Source organism: Aedes aegypti, chromosome 3 (assembly GCF_002204515.2).
Source record: "Aedes aegypti strain LVP_AGWG chromosome 3, AaegL5.0 Primary Assembly, whole genome shotgun sequence".
Lineage (NCBI taxonomy): Eukaryota > Metazoa > Arthropoda > Insecta > Diptera > Culicidae > Aedes > Aedes aegypti.
The window spans coordinates 316,609,360-316,627,992 of NC_035109.1; the positions used below are offsets into that span (position 1 = coordinate 316,609,360).

At 35.1% G+C, this 18,633-nt stretch overlaps 3 long non-coding RNA genes across 3 annotated transcripts in view; 2 read left to right on the forward strand and 1 right to left on the reverse strand.

Moving 5' to 3' along the window:
* The window catches only part of LOC110679552, a 56,338-nt gene extending 40,737 nt beyond the window's left edge, over positions 1-15,601 (forward strand). The window contains exon 3 of the long non-coding RNA XR_002502583.1: positions 15,469-15,601. This is a non-coding gene — a long non-coding RNA (uncharacterized LOC110679552). The remainder of the gene's footprint in view (positions 1-15,468) is intronic.
* Positions 10,737-11,474, forward strand: LOC110679550. The gene is made up of 2 exons (XR_002502581.1): positions 10,737-11,209; positions 11,272-11,474. It is a non-coding gene; the product is annotated as an uncharacterized LOC110679550 (long non-coding RNA).
* LOC110679551 lies at positions 11,581-12,223 on the reverse strand. Its single transcript, XR_002502582.1, has 2 exons — positions 11,886-12,223; positions 11,581-11,834 (listed from the first exon to the last, which is right to left on the reverse strand). It is a non-coding gene; the product is annotated as an uncharacterized LOC110679551 (long non-coding RNA).
* Positions 15,602-18,633: the final 3,032 nt, after the last annotated feature.

An 18,633-nucleotide genomic window follows, 5' to 3' on the forward strand; every position in this document is an offset into this window, starting at 1 on the left:
AAAAGCTATTTTTTTTTTCTAGTTTGAGCCCTAGATACTTAACTTTATCTGACCAATTTATTAGAACCCCTCTCATCGTGATAACATGTCTACTTGAAGGTTCCAAATAAAGAGCTTTGGGCTGGTTCATATATTTCATAACGCTTAAATTGGCCATTTTAGACACCCACCCACCCCCTCGTGACGCTATTTGTATTGATACTCTACAATTTTTGTATGAGCCGTAACAACGTTAAGACACCCACCCACCCCCTTGAGCGTTATGAAATTTGTGAATGAGCCCTTTTGGTTTATGCGAAAATATTAAAAGTTGGGTATCGTGCACCCCCGTTAATTTGAACAATACCTCATGCAAACCATCGGGGTTCATTTTTAATTTGAACATCTAGTAACCCTACACTCAAGATAATGTCCTCATTTGATTCATGTGCCAACCCGTATGGATTTTTGCAATGGGGGTTTGCATATGGAAAGCATGTGCGTAATCAATAGATTGTCGCCAATCTTAATTTCCATTGAAAGCATGATTATTTCATATCAAATCCATAATCCAGGCACATACTTTACATGGGCGGCCTCAATGGAGTATATTGACCGACCAAATCATTTCAATGAAGGTTTTTTTGTTTTTTCTTGTTAAATCCAATAATGAGCAATATAAATAAAGTGAATATAAATAAAGTTTATTGTATAGTCTGATAAACACATTAGAACAGTTTCAATATGTGTAGTCCGATGAAACAATGAATTAGAATGAGCAGCAGAAGAAAACAAACCAAAAATTACCAACTTTTTGGAGCGACTCGTATTGGTCTTCTACGCAATCTCTGTGGGCAGCGTGTTCATCAGTCGGAAATCTTTTTTTGCTGTTACATCTTTCTGATGAAATTCGATTTCTCCATCTGCATAAAAGTAAACATAAGTTAAAACAATATTTAAGTATTGAATTTTAGCAAATATACTTTCCGATGAAGCCAAAATATCGCTGGATAAATACAGCTCAACGAGATCACCACCGCGAAACCTTCACACGGACGCCATATTTTTTGCACAATGTGCTTCAGAAGAACGTATTACTTGCACATACTTTGAATATGTTTCAAATGCTATACATATGATACAAATAAAACTAATGCTTTTGGCAATTTGAGCAATGTATGTGCAAATTCACATGAATTGAAGGAAGCTATTTTCTTGAGTGTAGAAACGTGTTTCTGGTTACCTCTTTCACTGTTTTGTTTTGATTCTGCGTCCCGTTCCATAGCGTTCCATTTCACTTTACCCCGTTCCATGAGCTAAATGACGTTTGAACCATTTTTAATCTGAACGATGTGCAAATTAGCGGGGTACAAATTAAAAAGTGTGCAGATTAAATGTGGTCAAACCAACGGGGGTACTCGGTATTGGAAGCAATAGGAGAAATGTTCCATTTTTGCAAGTATGAAGTAAAAGTATCCAATCTTTTTTCTTGCGTTTTGAATTGAGCCAGATATCTTGAAAAGAAATGTTTGCCCCATTATACTCTACATCTTGGGGGTATCGGTTTCAAATGTGAGGGGCTGCTGGTGCGCTGGATTTTCCTTTTTTTTTTGGGTGGCCCTTTTTCCTCTCAAGCTTTCCCATGCGGCATTGGGTTATAAGAGTAACATCGGCAATGAAGTGATAATTGTATTTGCGAGAATCCTTGCAAGTCAGTATGGTGCTGGTAAAGGACGAAGGGGTGGAGGACCAAGTGAAGCAGAACGGAACAGACTTTGTGGCATGTCGTTTGTTATGTTAATTTTATTAACGCTACTGTATCGTTGGAACAATGCTTTACATGTTGGATCGGGCCGAAGCTGAATCTATTAGGAACATTTATCGTATCAATCTGATTAGAAAGTTTGTGCTTTATACGTTTTTCCTCTTCTCTTATTATAATGTGTGCTATAACATGACTCAAATTATTTGAAGAACGACGAATTTGAGGAATTGAACATATGAGCAGTTCATTTTGCAATATCTTATAGCTTGTTTTTAATCACGTGAAAATTGCGAAGTATTATAAGAAGTTAAGATTGAAAATAAAGTTTGGTTTCCATTAAAAAACCGTAACATATCACCTTGAATACCAGCCTAGTTAGTAATTCTTTTGAATATGGCAAATTAGTTCGGATCACGCAAGCAGGATTGAAAATAATACCAATTTGAAAGTACATACATTGTTGATGCCGTTCTCAAAAATATTCCAGCACGTCACAATTTTTAGCTACAGGCCGCCAAAGTTGCATAAACTACTGATTTCATGGAAGATTACATGAAATGAGGAGTACGAATTATCATAGTTTTTTGTGATCCAATACCTTTTAGTAATCTAATCTACCAAGCATGCATAACAAGACCTTAACTTTCAGAAAAAATTGGTTGGAAATGCGCGATAAAATTGAAATTAAATCTATTTTTTAACATGCTTGCAGTCTCCATACAAAATTCTTCGTTTCTTTTATATGGCAAAATACAATACTTATCTAAACCACCAAAAAATAACTTTTGCGTATCGAAAATATTTTGATCTCTGTTGATAAGTATTGTTATACACATGAAGTTCGAGTTCTGTGGCAAATTAGGCAAACAAATTGCCATACAAGCTGATAGACTTGCATGCGAGTTGGCTGAAATAGTAAAATTTTGCATTTTCCACAAACCGATATCTCAAATACTAGACATGCTATGACATTTTTGAAAACGGCAATGGATTCAGCATCCCTTAGGTAAGAAAATAACGGTATTTTGATGCTTGAGACAAAAACATGTTCCGCAGTGTAACTTAAAGAAATTTGGCTTCATAATTTTCTCCAAAAATCTTCAAATGCATTTTGGTAGTTATGGGAAGTATGCACATCAACAGAAAAGTAATCGCCTATCTCGATGCGTGGGAAATTTCTTGCAAGAAATGCTCAAGAAAAGCATTTTTCTTTTATCGCAGTACGCTGTTGAAAAGAAATGTCAATAAGGTCCTAAAGCCCTGTTCCAATTTCAGTGCCAAACGCTTAAGTTTAGGACAAAAACACATGTTTACTCAATTTTTTGATGTTTTTCGTTTGTTCAAGTACAAAAACTTTTTTATATATATTTTTTTAGATTTTGTCACACCCCTTAGCTTAAACTCAAATTTTGGGTGTATTGTGTCTTCCGTGTCCCTTCAGAAATGTCAGATAGGAACAACCCCAGTGTTAAAACTAAAACCCCTGTGGTGTTTTTGTCGACTAAGCGAACGTCAAAAATGATTTCAAGTGTCAAGGGTCATTTATGGATCCAATTTTTAAATTAAAGTTAAAATATGATATAGCCGTTATTTGAGCGGAAAAAATTGCTAAAGTAGTTGCAGTAACATGCTCTTTCGTGTTATCAAATGAAAACAAGATTTCATTAAACATTTTAGGACCCTATTCAAATGGAGCTCACTGTAGAAAATTTCTTGACCATTTCTTGAGCAGAAATTTTTACTTTTCTTAAGCTGAACTATATTTTGCTTTTATAAAAAACCTCTGCAATTCTGGGAATTCTGCGTAGTTCTCAGAGAAGTTTCTGGAAAAAGTGAGTAAACTTCAAAAAGTCTCCACAGGTTAGTAAATTATTTATCATATAAAAAGTGTGCACAATATATAAATTCTTTCATAAGTGAATAACACTCGCAGAAACAAATCGAGCATTTGCAGACATCTTTACACTGTTCCTTTTTGGTCTAATTATTCTATTGTTTTTCTATTAGAACTATGGAATACTATTTTTAAACACTGGGCAGTATGAATAAAATGTAGTAAAGTTGAGTTTACTAAATCTTCTGATTTCCTGTAGGAATTCTGGGGTTCCACTAGGCATTCTGGTATTCTTGTGGGAATATTAGAAATCAGGTAGTTTATCTGGTTATCAATCTTTTGAAATTATTTGGGTATCTTAGAGATCGTATATATTTCTGATTTCAGGGGAATTCCTGCAAATTCTGATCCGAATCATTGGAATTCTCATAAAAAAGTTTAAGATTCCGATGATTTTCTGTTCCGTTGGAATTTCAGAGGAAATCTTTAATTCTAGTATAAATCTTTTCAATGTCCGTAAATATCTATAGATTCCGATAGGATTTTTGTAATATCGGTAAGGATCTTTCTCATTTCGATGGGAGCTCTGGTATTTCAAAGGGAATCCCATAAATTTATAACTATTACTACCGAAGTCACTACAATGCCTATACAAATCTCAACATTAGTTCAACAAATCGAATGAAGTACCGTAAAACGGGGTAACTTTGATAGTTTTTTCGAAGAAAACTTGAATATTGATGCATGCTGTTTCAAAGAATTATAATTTTCATTTTTAAAACAAGTACAGTCACCCCACAGTTATGGATAGCACACAGATATGGATCAAAGTTGGATTAAAACGCAAATATCTCATCATATAGAGTTGCAACTACGCAGAACGCATTTTACCTACGTGGACCATTAATCTGTACAGCATCCTTATCAATTATAATATGCTTAAGCATATGTTTTCCGTCCGTAGGAAATAAAATGTCAACCGTATTCCCAGAAGCTTTGATTCATAACTGTGGGCATTGAAACCCATACCACAGTTATGAATCAAAGATAAGACGATTCCGAAACAAACCCCAAAACGTATGCTTTCACGAACACACCATTCGTTTACCTCGCAGATAAATTGCTGTTGTAGTGTTTTGATCCATAATATGAGTCGATTTGATTCATAATAAGGATCCTCCTCTTTCACTGATCCACATCTGTGGGGTGGACATCGTTTGAAATTTCTATCGAAAACGGTACTTTTTGGTAAATAACCGCGAGTTTTAAGGTGTAATCTCAAAAACAGGTATATTCTGCAGTGCCAGATAGGTGATTTTATTCTGTAAAGCAGTGGTCCTCAGCCTAACCGATTACACGGGCCATCTTAACTCTTTCAAAATCAGTCGCGGGCCGCAAGATTTATAATGATTAATTTTAACAACTCACTTTAAATCACTATTTCTATGAGAACGGATAATACATTTCTGGGAACTTTATGATCAAAGCAAAGGGGTTTGGAAGCAAAGATATAAGTGACAGAAAAAAAATGCCATGTTTTTAATAAACTATGTTAGCTAATACAAAAGAATTCATGATGAAAAAAATTAACATCAAAAAACTTTTTTAAAGCTAGAAACAGAGCTTTATTAATATACTCAACTCAAATACGATCAATATGTCTCTTACCGTATTGGACAATGCAATTGCAACTTTTTCGATTAATAATACAAAATGGTGTACTTTAGAGGTTTTTATCTATTTTTTTATGGATCGATTCATTTCAAATTTTGACATATCTTAAATCTTTTATTTTCTTTTACGAATTAAAAGCAATAATAAATTTCAAAATTTACACAAACCAACAAATTGATCAAATATATTGATAGTATCTTCAGCAATGTTGTACATTTAGATGAGTTTAACAATTATGCTGAAGATACTTGTGTAGGTCTCTTATATTTTGAAATGAATCGTTTGAATATTTTTCGCGAAATTCACTTTAATCGAATCCATATAATTTTTCATTTTTTTGTATTCAATTTTTAAATATCTAAAAATATATGTTGACACTTAAGTAACGTTCGACATGCTGTGTGAATTTTATTCATATCGGGCTATAAATAATTGAGATTTATCCCACAAAAGTAGACCATTTTGTATGGAAGATCAAAAAAGTTGCAGATGTGTTGTCCAATATTTTACATTTCTTTACGTTCGGGCTCCTCATCAATTCAGAAAGCAAACCATAGTAAAAAAATTTGAATAACATAATTTTCAAAGTTTTACAGAAAAAGGAAACATTTTTGAAGTCAAAATTTAAAAAAATCAGCATTCTGCGGACATCTCTGCAAGGCCAAGATCCTGGTTCAATTTTGTAAACTTTAATATGTTCAGAAGAGAGATTTTTAGAGACTTAAAGACTTTTTGCAGGCCCATAGCCGTGCCTTCAAGATTCTAAAAGAAAAATTAGGTTTTTCAGAAACTTTGAACCTTTGCATGAGTCAAAGTCAATTTCATATTACTTCTTATGCCATGAAGATGCATGAACGCAGAAAAATTTTACATGATTTCAATGACTGACTTTCCAAGAACAAAGTTGCAAAAGCAAAGGATTAAACACCAGCATTAATAAAAATTATAACATGCGGGCCGCATCACATTAACATTCAAAATCCATTCGCGGGCCGCACAAAACCTTCTAGAGGGCCGCATGCGGCCCGCGGGCCGCAGTTTGGTGACCACTGCTGTAAAGCGTCACCATGTTTTTTCATCACATTTAGCTCTGAAAAATGACCCTTCTTCTTCTTTCTGGCGTTACGTCCCCACTGGGACAGAGCCTGCTTCTCAGCTTAGTGTTCTTGTGAGCACTTCCACAGTTATTAACTGAGAGCTTACTATGCCAATGACCATTTTTGCATGCGTATATCGTGTGGCAGGTACGATGATACTTTATGCCCTGGGAAGTCGAGAAAATTTCCAACCCGAAAAGATCCTCGACCGGTGGGATTCGAACCCACGACCCTCAGCTTGGTCTAGCTGAATAGCTGCGCGTTTACCGCTACGGCTATCTGGCCCCCTAAAAATGACCCTTAGTTGATCCATAACTGTGGGGTGACTGTACTGGCATCGTAGCTATCGATTGCAGTTGATAGATTTCCAAAAAAAATATTTTCAAAGGATATATTATTTATCATACAATCGAAAGTCGGCTTTCTGTTTTGGGGTAACTTTGATAATGGAGTATAAATCGAACAAAATTGAATGAATTACGTAACATTTGTAGGGCATTGCATACCTCTAGGCGTTTAACGTTATATGGAAATTTCTCACTTAGATTATTACAAAAAATGGTCCCAGTTTGTGAAAATGCTTTTCGCTAAGAGATTTGATACTGTTTTCAAGTTCTATGATAACTAGGCTGTCAAAGATAAGTGGCCAACTATTCAAAACTACATCAAATAGTGATCGTAGAACAGATTGTTTGTAAGCGTTTCGAAAATGCTAAAATTGTGTCAATTTTTGATATTCGTTTAAAAAGCCTCAAATGTTCTTGATTCAAGTGAAAACCGCTCTTACAAGAATTGTCATACTAATATTTTTAGTTTAACATTCGTTTTGCTTAACTGATTAACAGAAATTATGATATTTCGTTTAGTATGTGGTGGGTTACGCACTATCAAAGTTACCCGCATTATCAAAGATACCCCGTTTTACGGTATATGAATTTAAGTGTCTTAACCCTTTAACGCCCAAGGTATCTCACAATTGGAATTCAGCTCCGTTTTTGTTATTCATAGTCGTATTCCCATAAATTAAACCTTAATTCACCAAAAAAATTCAAGTCTATGGTGGGGATCCAAAAAAATTCTTGAAAGTGTGTCGTCCATATCTAGCTGTTCTATAAGTTTATTTTCGAGATAAATCAAATATATTTTCATGCAGTTCGACCCATTACAATGTAAACAAGTTGGAAAAAACTGCTGGTGAGGGGTAAGGAGGGGGCTACAATGAAAAGTGACTACCCGTATAAAAATTGGAATCCATACAAAAAGTGTGAAACAGAGGAAAATTGAGGAGGATGAATATGGCAAAGCATTGCGTGGCGTAACTTATGGACGTACCTTGATAAAGAAATTGCACCATAAAGAATAAAAATTTCAGAGGCGAAAGGTTCATGCCAGAACTAAATCATTTAGTGACTTCAATTCAATTTCTGCTCTACCACGTAAGAAAGATACAGACATACATACATTTCCATACATGTACATGTACAATTATGCACACTTAAGCCATTTATACCAAAAACAAAATAAAATCTTACATCAAATATTTTGATTTAGAAAAAAAAAACCTACAGATGTTTCAGAATAGTCTTCAAAAAGATTATATAGGGTGCCGGTGCCATTAGTGAACTACCTAAGCTATAAAAAATCATAACAAAATAACGACAAGCCTTAACTGAGATCTTTTGGCGTTAACAGAAAGATTTCAACCTCTACTATATGGGAAAAATATAAAAAGAGTGATAAAACTAACTTTTTAACATAAAATCGCTTGAGCCACTATTGGTACACGTGTTCCAGTAGTTGCGCTAGTGCTCCAATAGTAGACGTTCGGGAATGATACAAGGAATTTTTAACAAAATAATAAATTTTTACATAGGTTTAACATTTTTCCCTTGGAACAGCAACAAATATCTTTCGAATGAAGCATTAAGATCATCTCTAGGACTTTTCTTTATTTTTATACATCCATTTTAAAAACTGCTTCCATCCGTTGATCCACTACTGGAACACGACGGCAACTATTGGTGCAAGGGAGCAAATTTTTTGCATAAACTTAATTATTTATAGGACTTTTTGATAAAATAAAAAGCTGAAATTTGGCAAATCGACTAAACTAGAGACGATCTATCCATTAAAAATAGCACATGTCGTATTTATCGAAAAATGTACGTTTTATTCCATAGTCCAATCTACTGGTACATTACAACCATTGGTACCGGCACCCTAAAACTTGCCAGCTGATAATGGAAACATAACTATCAAAATATTTTTTTCTGGGTCATGTTATTAGTATACAATGTGACTCGGATCTGACAGTGATTGAAATATATATTTGGCAATATCAGAATTTCGTTAGTGCTGATCAAAAGTTAGTTCTTCAGTCCAATGACAGTCAAATATTGGACTCCAACTATTACATGCTTTACAGATGTGAATACTTGAAGCCAACATTATTCGGCTATAACGTTGAAGTTACTGCATCACTGATGCATATATTCACATATTTACCGATAGAACCGAATCCACGCGGTCCAAGATTTTTGACACTAGAGCTGGCCTGAATACCATACTGAAGCGTGCTCGCTCAAATGTCACAGTTCTTGGTCTTAGTGAGTTCAGCAAGGAAGGCTCTTTACTGCTACCTCAACGCGTCGCTGGTTCTAAAAAGTAAACAACCATACAAAACTACGATCAAACAATGGTGAAGGCGTAATCAATTTTCTCGAAAACATTCATTTTGGGAATTAAGTAGAATTTTCTGATTAAATTGGCAACAACGCACTGCAGTAGCGCGTAGTAAAAAACTGCTTGTAAACAATATCTTTCAAGTGCATTTATTATCTGTAATTTTGCGAAAAATAATTTTTACTTTTCCACGTTTAAGTCATAAAACTGGTTCTGGACTTAGGTTGGCGGCTATTCAATTTTACTCTCATTTGACAGCCGCCCTTCACCCTTGGAGTTCAGTTCATGGATGGATAAGTCAATTTGTCGTTTTTTTCGTTCAATAATCCCTTCAAAAGATCAAAAGATCTAAATGGTGTCAAGGTTCATCTAAAAACGTAAGGAGCATTGCATCCGAAATAAGCGATTGTTGCTCGGATCGATAGTAAGTATCCATTGTTTTTATCTAGGCTGACCAATTTCTTATTGGTTGTTTCCTTGATGTTTCGCACATAATACAATACCCAGTTAATATGTTTTTTTGCGAAAATATCTCCTTTTATGTCGAAGATACCAATTTCGAGAGTTCGATTTTTTTCAGTCTCATCGTATTTGACCACTAGCGCCAACTTGTTAGTGTTTTCCGAACTAATATGGTTTTAGGCGAATAGGATTCATTTAATTGTTCAACATTGTCCATGACATAAACTTTGTATCTAATCACTTGACTGAGATATTAGCAAATAAAATCTTTGCCCACTAGCGCCATCTTGTGAGTGTTACTAGGTTTTATGTGACTAAGTATCATTTAGTAGTTCAACATTGTCGAAGACAACAATTTTGTATCTCATAACAAAACTTAGATGCAAGCAAATACAATATTTGCCCACTAGCGCAATCCAGTGAATGTTTTCTGAACTAATAAGTTTTTGGGCGAATAGATCTCATTTAGTTGATCAACTTTATCGAAGACACCATTTTTGTATCTCCTGACTGGGCTAAGATATAAGCAAATAAAGTTTTGGCTCACTAGCGCCATCTTGGGAGTGTTTTCCGAATTTATAAGGTTCTATGCGAATAGGTATTATTTAGTTGTTCAACATTGTCGAAGACACCATTTTTGTATCTCATCGCTAGATTGAGATATAAACGAAGCAAATATTTGTACGCTGGAAAGTTGTTTCACACGCAGAGAAATATATTGTAAATTCGAACGAAATCTATATAGATTCAACAAATTTTATTGTTGACTCACGGCTTATCGGCAATTTTTGTTGACTCAATGATAACTTCCATTTATTCCTACAAAATAAATTGTTGTTTCTAAAAATGTCCCAAAATAGCCAGCTGTCATAAACAAAAAGAAATGCAATTGAAACAAAAATATAATTTGTTGATTCTAAAAACACCCCTTATTGAAGTAACAAAGAATGTGTATTGAAACAAAAAACAATTATTGTTGTTTCTACAATTCTGTTAATTGATATTAAGCATTTCATTGATTTAAATATCATTTTTTATTAACATTCCTACTAATTCAATGCGCAAGTAGGTTTACAGATTATATTTCAACATTGAATTAGTGTTTCGAATTAATAGGTGTAACATGATATAGTCCGGTATCATCGCCGCTGCTAAACCAACCGACAAATTTAGGAAATTCTGAAATAAACAAATTTAAAATAAATAACTTGTCCTGCAATCTCATCGTTTGATTTAATTACCTACACGCAGAATAATATTGTAGGGTTGAATCTAAGAACGCGATTATTAGAACCAACAATTCTTGTTTAAATTGAATCAATCCATCTGTTGGTTTGTTTCTAATTCGGCATATTTTTGAAACAACAAAATTCTGTGTCGAATGAAATATTGATGCTCGATTTTTTTTTCAACAAATGACAATTGTTGTTTTAACAATATCATTTTGTTGAATAAACATTTTTTTTATTGTTGCCATTTTGTATTTAAGAAATAATCAGAGAGTTAGAGGCGAACAAATTTTGCTTATTGTTGAAAAATAAGTGTCGATGGGATATTCGGGTAGCTGTAATAACTTTGGTGAGTATACATTTTCCGTCGTAGTTTAATTTAAATACAATATTATTTTAGTAATCATATGACAAAATGCTGACAAAAATGATTTTACTATTCATGATAGTTTTGGCGGTGTGAATGCGAAAAGAAGGAATGCTATAGGTAATTAAATCAAACGATGAGATTGCAGGACAAGTTATTTATTTTAAATTTGTTTATTTCAGAATTTCCTAAATTTGTCGGTTGGTTTAGCAGCGGCGATGATACCGGACTATATCATGTTACACCTATTAATTCGAAACACTAATTCAATGTTGAAATATAATCTGTAAACCTACTTGCGCATTGAATTAGTAGGAATGTTAATAAAAAATGATATTTAAATCAATGAAATGCTTAATATCAATTAACAGAATTGTAGAAACAACAATAATTGTTTTTTGTTTCAATACACATTCTTTGTTACTTCAATAAGGGGTGTTTTTAGAATCAACAAATTATATTTTTGTTTCAATTGCATTTCTTTTTGTTTATGACAGCTGGCTATTTTGGGACATTTTTAGAAACAACAATTTATTTTGTAGGAATAAATGGAAGTTATCATTGAGTCAACAAAAATTGCCGATAAGCCGTGAGTCAACAATAAAATTTGTTGAATCTATATAGATTTCGTTCGAATTTACAATATATTTCTCTGCGTGTATAGCATTCCTTCTTTTCGCATTCACACCGCCAAAACTATCATGAATAGTAAAATCATTTTTGTCAGCATTTTGTCATATGATTACTAAAATAATATTGTATTTAAATTAAACTACGACGGAAAATGTATACTCACCAAAGTTATTACAGCTACCCGAATATCCCATCGACACTTATTTTTCAACAATAAGCAAAATTTGTTCGCCTCTAACTCTCTGATTATTTCTTAAATACAAAATGGCAACAATAAAAAAAATGTTTATTCAACAAAATGATATTGTTAAAACAACAATTGTCATTTGTTGAAAAAAAAATCGAGCATCAATATTTCATTCGACACAGAATTTTGTTGTTTCAAAAATATGCCGAATTAGAAACAAACCAACAGATGGATTGATTCAATTTAAACAAGAATTGTTGGTTCTAATAATCGCGTTCTTAGATTCAACCCTACAATATTATTCTGCGTGCATATGTTGCTTAAAAAAGCGACATTTGTTGGCGTCTGTGCGCCACCTGGTGAGTTAATTCTGAATTAAAATAGTTACCAAGTGGAAGTCAGTAGTCCTGGGATCAACTTTGCAGAAGACAGTTTTCTCCTAAACCTCTTTATTTTCAAGATATTTGCTCTACAAGTACTGTCCTATTTATAGGACGCTGGGCGTTCGGGGCTTCTGTCCTATTTTTAGGACGCTGGGCGGATATGGGTTAAATTGAGTTTTAACATTGTTTGATCCAAATTTGAACTCCGATGTACCCAGAAATTACAGTTTTCTCAATATACATGGTATATAAAACATGCATTGGCATTATTTTTTCAGGCCCTAGTCAACAGGAGTCAAACATAATACATTTATGAATTCATTGACCATCAACAGATTCCATGTTGCTAAAGGCAATAAATTACAATAAATGCCCAAAGATCGAGCATCGCATCGCATCCTGATGATAGTTAAATCATGCATGACACATGTACCGGAAACGAATGAATTGAACAAGTTAGCATTGCTTTTTCTTTCCGAGTGATGATTGTTTTGATCGCATTTCACTGATCATTTAGAACGATTTGAAAACAATCATCATCATCGACTGAGAAAAGGCAGTGCTAACGTGTTCATTTTTTGTATTCATTGAAGCTCACGGTGGTGCTCTTGGCTCACCCACAGTGGGTTTACAAATGTGCTTCATAATTACCTATTTTTTACAATTTATTTTCGTAAGATAAATGGTTACTTTGAACGGGATTGACTTTTAGATATGCATTGTCATCATGTCATTTCATTTATTTAGTTAACATCTACACAGATAACACTGAATCAACAATTTCACGCCACAATACTCGATTCGTGGCCGCATCTCTCCATCCTCGGTTCTGCCCCTGTAAATTTCCTTTAGGAGCTTCCTCCAGGAATTTCTTTTAAGATTTCCTCCACGAATACCTCCGAAGATTTATTCCCAAGAACTGCTCAGGGGATTCTATACAGGAATTCTTCTGGGATTTTCGTCCAGAAATTCTTCCGGAGATTCGGAGATTTCCTTTAGTAATTTCTCCGGGGATTCTTTCAGAGAATTCATCCTCCAGAAATTTCTTTGTGGATTTGCAACAGGAATTTATGCAGGAATTTCTCCGGGAATTTCATTCTTAGATTCTTCTCCATAATTATTATAGTAATTCCTCGGGAGATCCTCCAAGAATTGGGTTGTTTAGTGTTGAAAAATTTAAGGTGTTTTGCAGCTCGAAAACAAGAGCACATTTTTCTAAATAGAACACGTTTTTTTTTTGCGCTTTAAAATCTTAATTTTGATTTTATAAATGATTAAAAAGATTTCATTCTGTCGATTCAATGACATTTCAATTTACATAATGACAGCACGTCCCAAACTAAAATTTGCCGAGGGGTGATTCAAAAAATTTTTCCATACTAATTTCCCGGTCAAGGAATGTTTTGAATCTTTGGATTCCAGTTTATATTGTAATGTAGTAATGTAGATTAAGAATATGTTAGACACTGCAAGCCAATTCTTCCGGGATTCTGCAAGGAATTCTTCCGGGATTCTGCAAGGAATTCTTCCGGAATTCCTCCAGGAGTTCTCTTAGCATGCCTTCAGTTTTCCGGGAAATACTCCAGAGTTCCCACGGAAAACTCTCCTGAGTTGATCTGGGAGTTCCTCCAGGAATAGGGTTCTAAAGCCCTGTCCCAATTTTAATACCGAACGCTTAAGTTAAGGCCAAATACATATGTTTACTTATTTTTTGAATTATTTTCGTTGGTTTTATTTCAAAAAACATATTTTTACGATTTTTTTTTATTTTGTCACACCCCTTGTTTTAAACTCAAATTTTGGGTACACGAAGAAGCGAAACAACTCAAATGGAAGATACAAAGTACTTAAAATGGAGTACTTCTATAATACTCCCTGTTTGGCTATTATAATGCTCTGACTTTTGAATACTTTTAACTCAATCTTCAAGTATATTCAAATCTACTTAATTTTGAGTTATTTGCAAGTTGGCGTTTTATTTTGGTTTTGTTTTGCTTTCCGTTCTAAGAAAGTACTCAAAACCAAGTGCTGATCAGAGACTCATTTTTGGATGAAAATTTTAACTGTCCGCCATATTCATATCATATACTGTGTTATCACGAACTTGGACGCTGATTTAATGTAAGTGTTTTGCGGGTAAGTCGAATTACGTAATTTCCTAATGATTTTATAACAATTTAGTAATATCTGTATTCCAGACATTCTAAAATCGTATTCATCCCAAACAACCAAATTAATCGAAAGGTGGAACCTTGCGGGAACAAATATTGAAACCGCCACTCAGTTTTTGCTTTTATGGATCTTGATCAAATCGGTAAGTTTTGAATATTAATGTATGTGCTCAATAAATTGTCAGAGCTCCACATAACAGAATCCCGCCGAGTAAGACATCGAAGAAATCTCTGACAGGAAGGGGAAGCCCACATTCATCAAACGGATTATTGAACGGATAATTTGAATAAATTCATTATATTAACAGTGTTATGCTTAATGTTATATTTAATAATTGACTAAATGAAATAAACGTTATTATTATTTGTTACATAATGAAATCAAAGAGAACAGCTTGTATTTTTTAGTGAGAAATAAACCTCAGTATTTAAATTGCCCTTCCGGAGGGTGAAAAATGTGTCCGGCATTTCTCACACAATCTCAGGACTCTATTAGTTTAATCACAGCTATTTTTATTTATTTCCCACTGTCGAATCAAGAAGGAAAACTTTATACTCGCGAACACAGATAAAAATTGTTCCTCCGGCCATCTTGATATACCGAACTGCAACAAACAAAAAACAAAGTCCCAAGTGTAGCAACAGACAACATAAATGCATGAGAATAAATAATTTCCGTAAATGCATGCTCTAGTATAAAATAAATATTGGAAATGCATAATTAATATAATTTGTAAAAATTAAACACCTTAAATGAAATACAAGTTATAAATTTCAATCTAATTAGTATTTTGCATTTTCTCCGTGAATATGAATGTTTTTGCAGTTTTGGACATAGGTAAGAGAAGGGGGGTTTGAAAAAGAGGTTTTCTGTGTATACTGCTCAAAAAAATATATTTTCTTCTCAAGAGCCCAATGTTCCTAAAAATAAATCCTGACTACGCCACAGCATCATATAAAAAATAAAACAACGAAAATAGCTAATGTTTACTTCTTTTATCGCAGATTTTAGTGATTCGATTGTACCAAGCCCATGACAACCATAAATCGATACACATTGTTCTTCGTAGCCAGGATGTCCTGGGGGTCCTGGCCGATAAGTGAATATCGCCCACTATCAGTTGTAAGAGCTGTGAAAATAAAGACCATTGTTTTGTTTAATTGTTTGCTATGATTTGATTATCAATTTTTAATATTGTTAAGTCAGCTAATAATGTACCAAAAAGTTGAAGCACATTCAACATTTCGATGGTTTTGGAAGGAGAGCATGTGGGGTATTGAAATGACTACCTCGCCTAGATACACCATCTACTGTCAAACCTCCATCGAACTGCTGCCAACATCATCGCACCAAAACAAGCAGCAGTCGAGTCAGTGCTATTTCCTTTTTCATTCGAACTTTGTACTTGAACCGAAATACAGTTAACTTTCCTTTTGTTACGCGACGCCTAGTATCTTTTTATTTCGTGATCCGATTACTTGTCCATTTTTGATACCCACCCACCTCCTCGTAACGCATTTTATATGAATATTTTTCAAATTTTGTATGAGCTGTGACACTTTGAGGGCACCCACCCACCCCCTCCAGCGTTATGAAATTTGTGAACAGGCCTTAAAAGGCATCCTGCAAGTCTCCAAGCAAGCAATCAGTGATTTGATTGCGACACTTGCTCGATTATGGATCATAAACATTAAACAAAACTTCGCATTCTGATTGCACTCTCGACTCGAATTACCCGAAAATGAGTAAACACATGGAGATGTTGACTACGCTCAAAATCGTTCCGTGCCATGGTCCTATTGACTGTTTAACGAGAAACTTGCGACGATCGACGCGCCACCATAATTCATATAACGGAGGGTATTAGAACTAACTTGGAGGTGATGATTTCGCAATTTGGAGGTTAAAATCACCTCCAAACACTAGCGATTTTGCGGTGGGATGTTGACGTTTGATCACGAATACGGAGGATTGGATTATTTGGAGTGAAAAAAAATCGATACTCCGGATAGTCGAGTCCGACCTGTATTTTGTTTTCCGTGTCTCTTCTGAAATATCAGATAGGAACAACCCCAGGGTTGAAACTAAAACGCCAAACATGATCAAAAATGTAAAGGTTTATATTTGGAATTATTTTATTAATCAGGAGTTAAAGTTTATATGAACATTAGAGCATCTTTAACGGGGGCGACTATTTGGGTGATTAAAATGATCACCCCCAGAGTTGTCATTTTAGTTTAGTCACTCATTCTCACACCGGTGGCTACCATATTTAGTAACTCGTTTCCGTACCGGTCGTTGCTTTTTGGGTCAACATATGAGTTGTGAAAATAATGGTGATCAATTCAGGTTGGTAATTTTTGTAACTCTGCTGGAATATCTATTATATTCTGGTGCGGAATTATAAGAATTTTATCGGAAATTTTTGAGATTGTTTATGAATTCGATTGGATGCTAATTTGATTGGAACCCTTGCCAATTCTACCGGAATCCTTGTAAATCTTACAAGAAATATTGCAAATTTGACCGTAATTATGGTGAATCCGACTGGAATTCTTGGGATTCCGACTGGAATCCTTGGGATTCCGACTGGAATCCTCGGGATTCCGACTGGAATCCTCGGGATTCCGACTGGAATCCTCGGGATTCCGACTGGAATCCTCGGGATTCCGACTGGAATCCTCGGGATTCTGATCAGAGTTGGAAAGAGATTTTGATAATCCTTGGGATTTCGACTGGAATCCTCCGAATTCCGACTGGAATCCTCCGAATTCCGACTGGATTCCTTGGAATCCTCGTGATTTCGGTTGGAATCCTCGGGATTCAGACTGGAGTCCTCGGGATTCTGATCAGAATGGGAAAGATATTTTGATAAGAACACCGACTGGTATCCTTGGGATTCCGACTGGAATTATAAGAATTTTGGAACTGGAATACCAGTCAGAATCCCGAGGACTCTAGTCTGAATCCCGAGGATTCCAGACGATATCCCAAGGATTCCAGCCGGAGTCCAGTCGGAATTCGGAGGATTCCAGTCGGTATTCTTATCAAAATCTCTTTTCAATTCCATTCAGAATCCCGAGGATTCCAGCCGAAATCCCAAGGATTCCAGTCGGAATTCTAAGGATTCCAGTCGGCATCCCGAGGATTCCAGTCGGTGTTCTTATCAAAATCTCTTTCCAATTCTGATCAGAATCCCGAGGACTCCAGTCGGAATCCCGAGGATTCCAGCCGAAATCACGAGGATTCCAGTCGGAATTCTAGTTGGAATTCCAAGGATTGCAGTCGGAATCCCAAGGATTCCAGTCGGAATCCCGAGGATTCCATTCGGAATCCCGAGGATTCCAGTCGGAATCCCGAGGATTCCAGTCGGAATCCCAAAATCCCATAATTCTCCGAAATTGATAAATTCTTACGAGGATTTTCGAATATTTCATAAACTTCTATCGGATTTCCAATAATTGAATCAGATTCATAGTATTCTTATCAAAATTTTGAAGGTTTACCCGAATTCCAAAAATTTTGAAATTTCTACTTCATGCGCATCATGCATCAGATTTCCAAAACTCCAACCAGAATTTCATATCCCACACCGTATGCTTGAATTCAAATCGAATAGCAGCGCAACTATCGCGCTGCTAAATTTGCTCACCCGATGCTTTCCGAAAGCAGCGCTGTCATTTTGCTACCCTGGTTAGCAGCGCCCGGTACGGATCAGCGTAATGATACTGCGCTATGTAATTTAGTTTAGTCGCGCACCGTTACGGTTGCTCTTACTATGGAAAAGACAAGCCTTTTGTGTTCAGTCCTCTAACTGCTCGTCACATCTATGGAAAAGTGAACAAACTCTTCTGTGGTAATAATTACTATTTTAGCTGACTACGCCCATTCTTGAAACTACCATGCAATTTCAGACCAATTTACTATGTTTACGGTACATCCCACCACATTACTGGTACATTTGACGGACATAATTTACAATAATCTGATTTCGACTACAGACATGGTAAAATCAAGCGCAATCCTGGTCTGCTGAAAATTGCCGGTGTGAGCGCTTAAGTTAACCCCCTAATATGGTAGTTTTTACCGCACAATTTTTTTGCGTGTAATGTGAAATCTTCCCAGCTACACTCAGAAATAAAAATAGTCACAGAATTACTAAAGTGTAT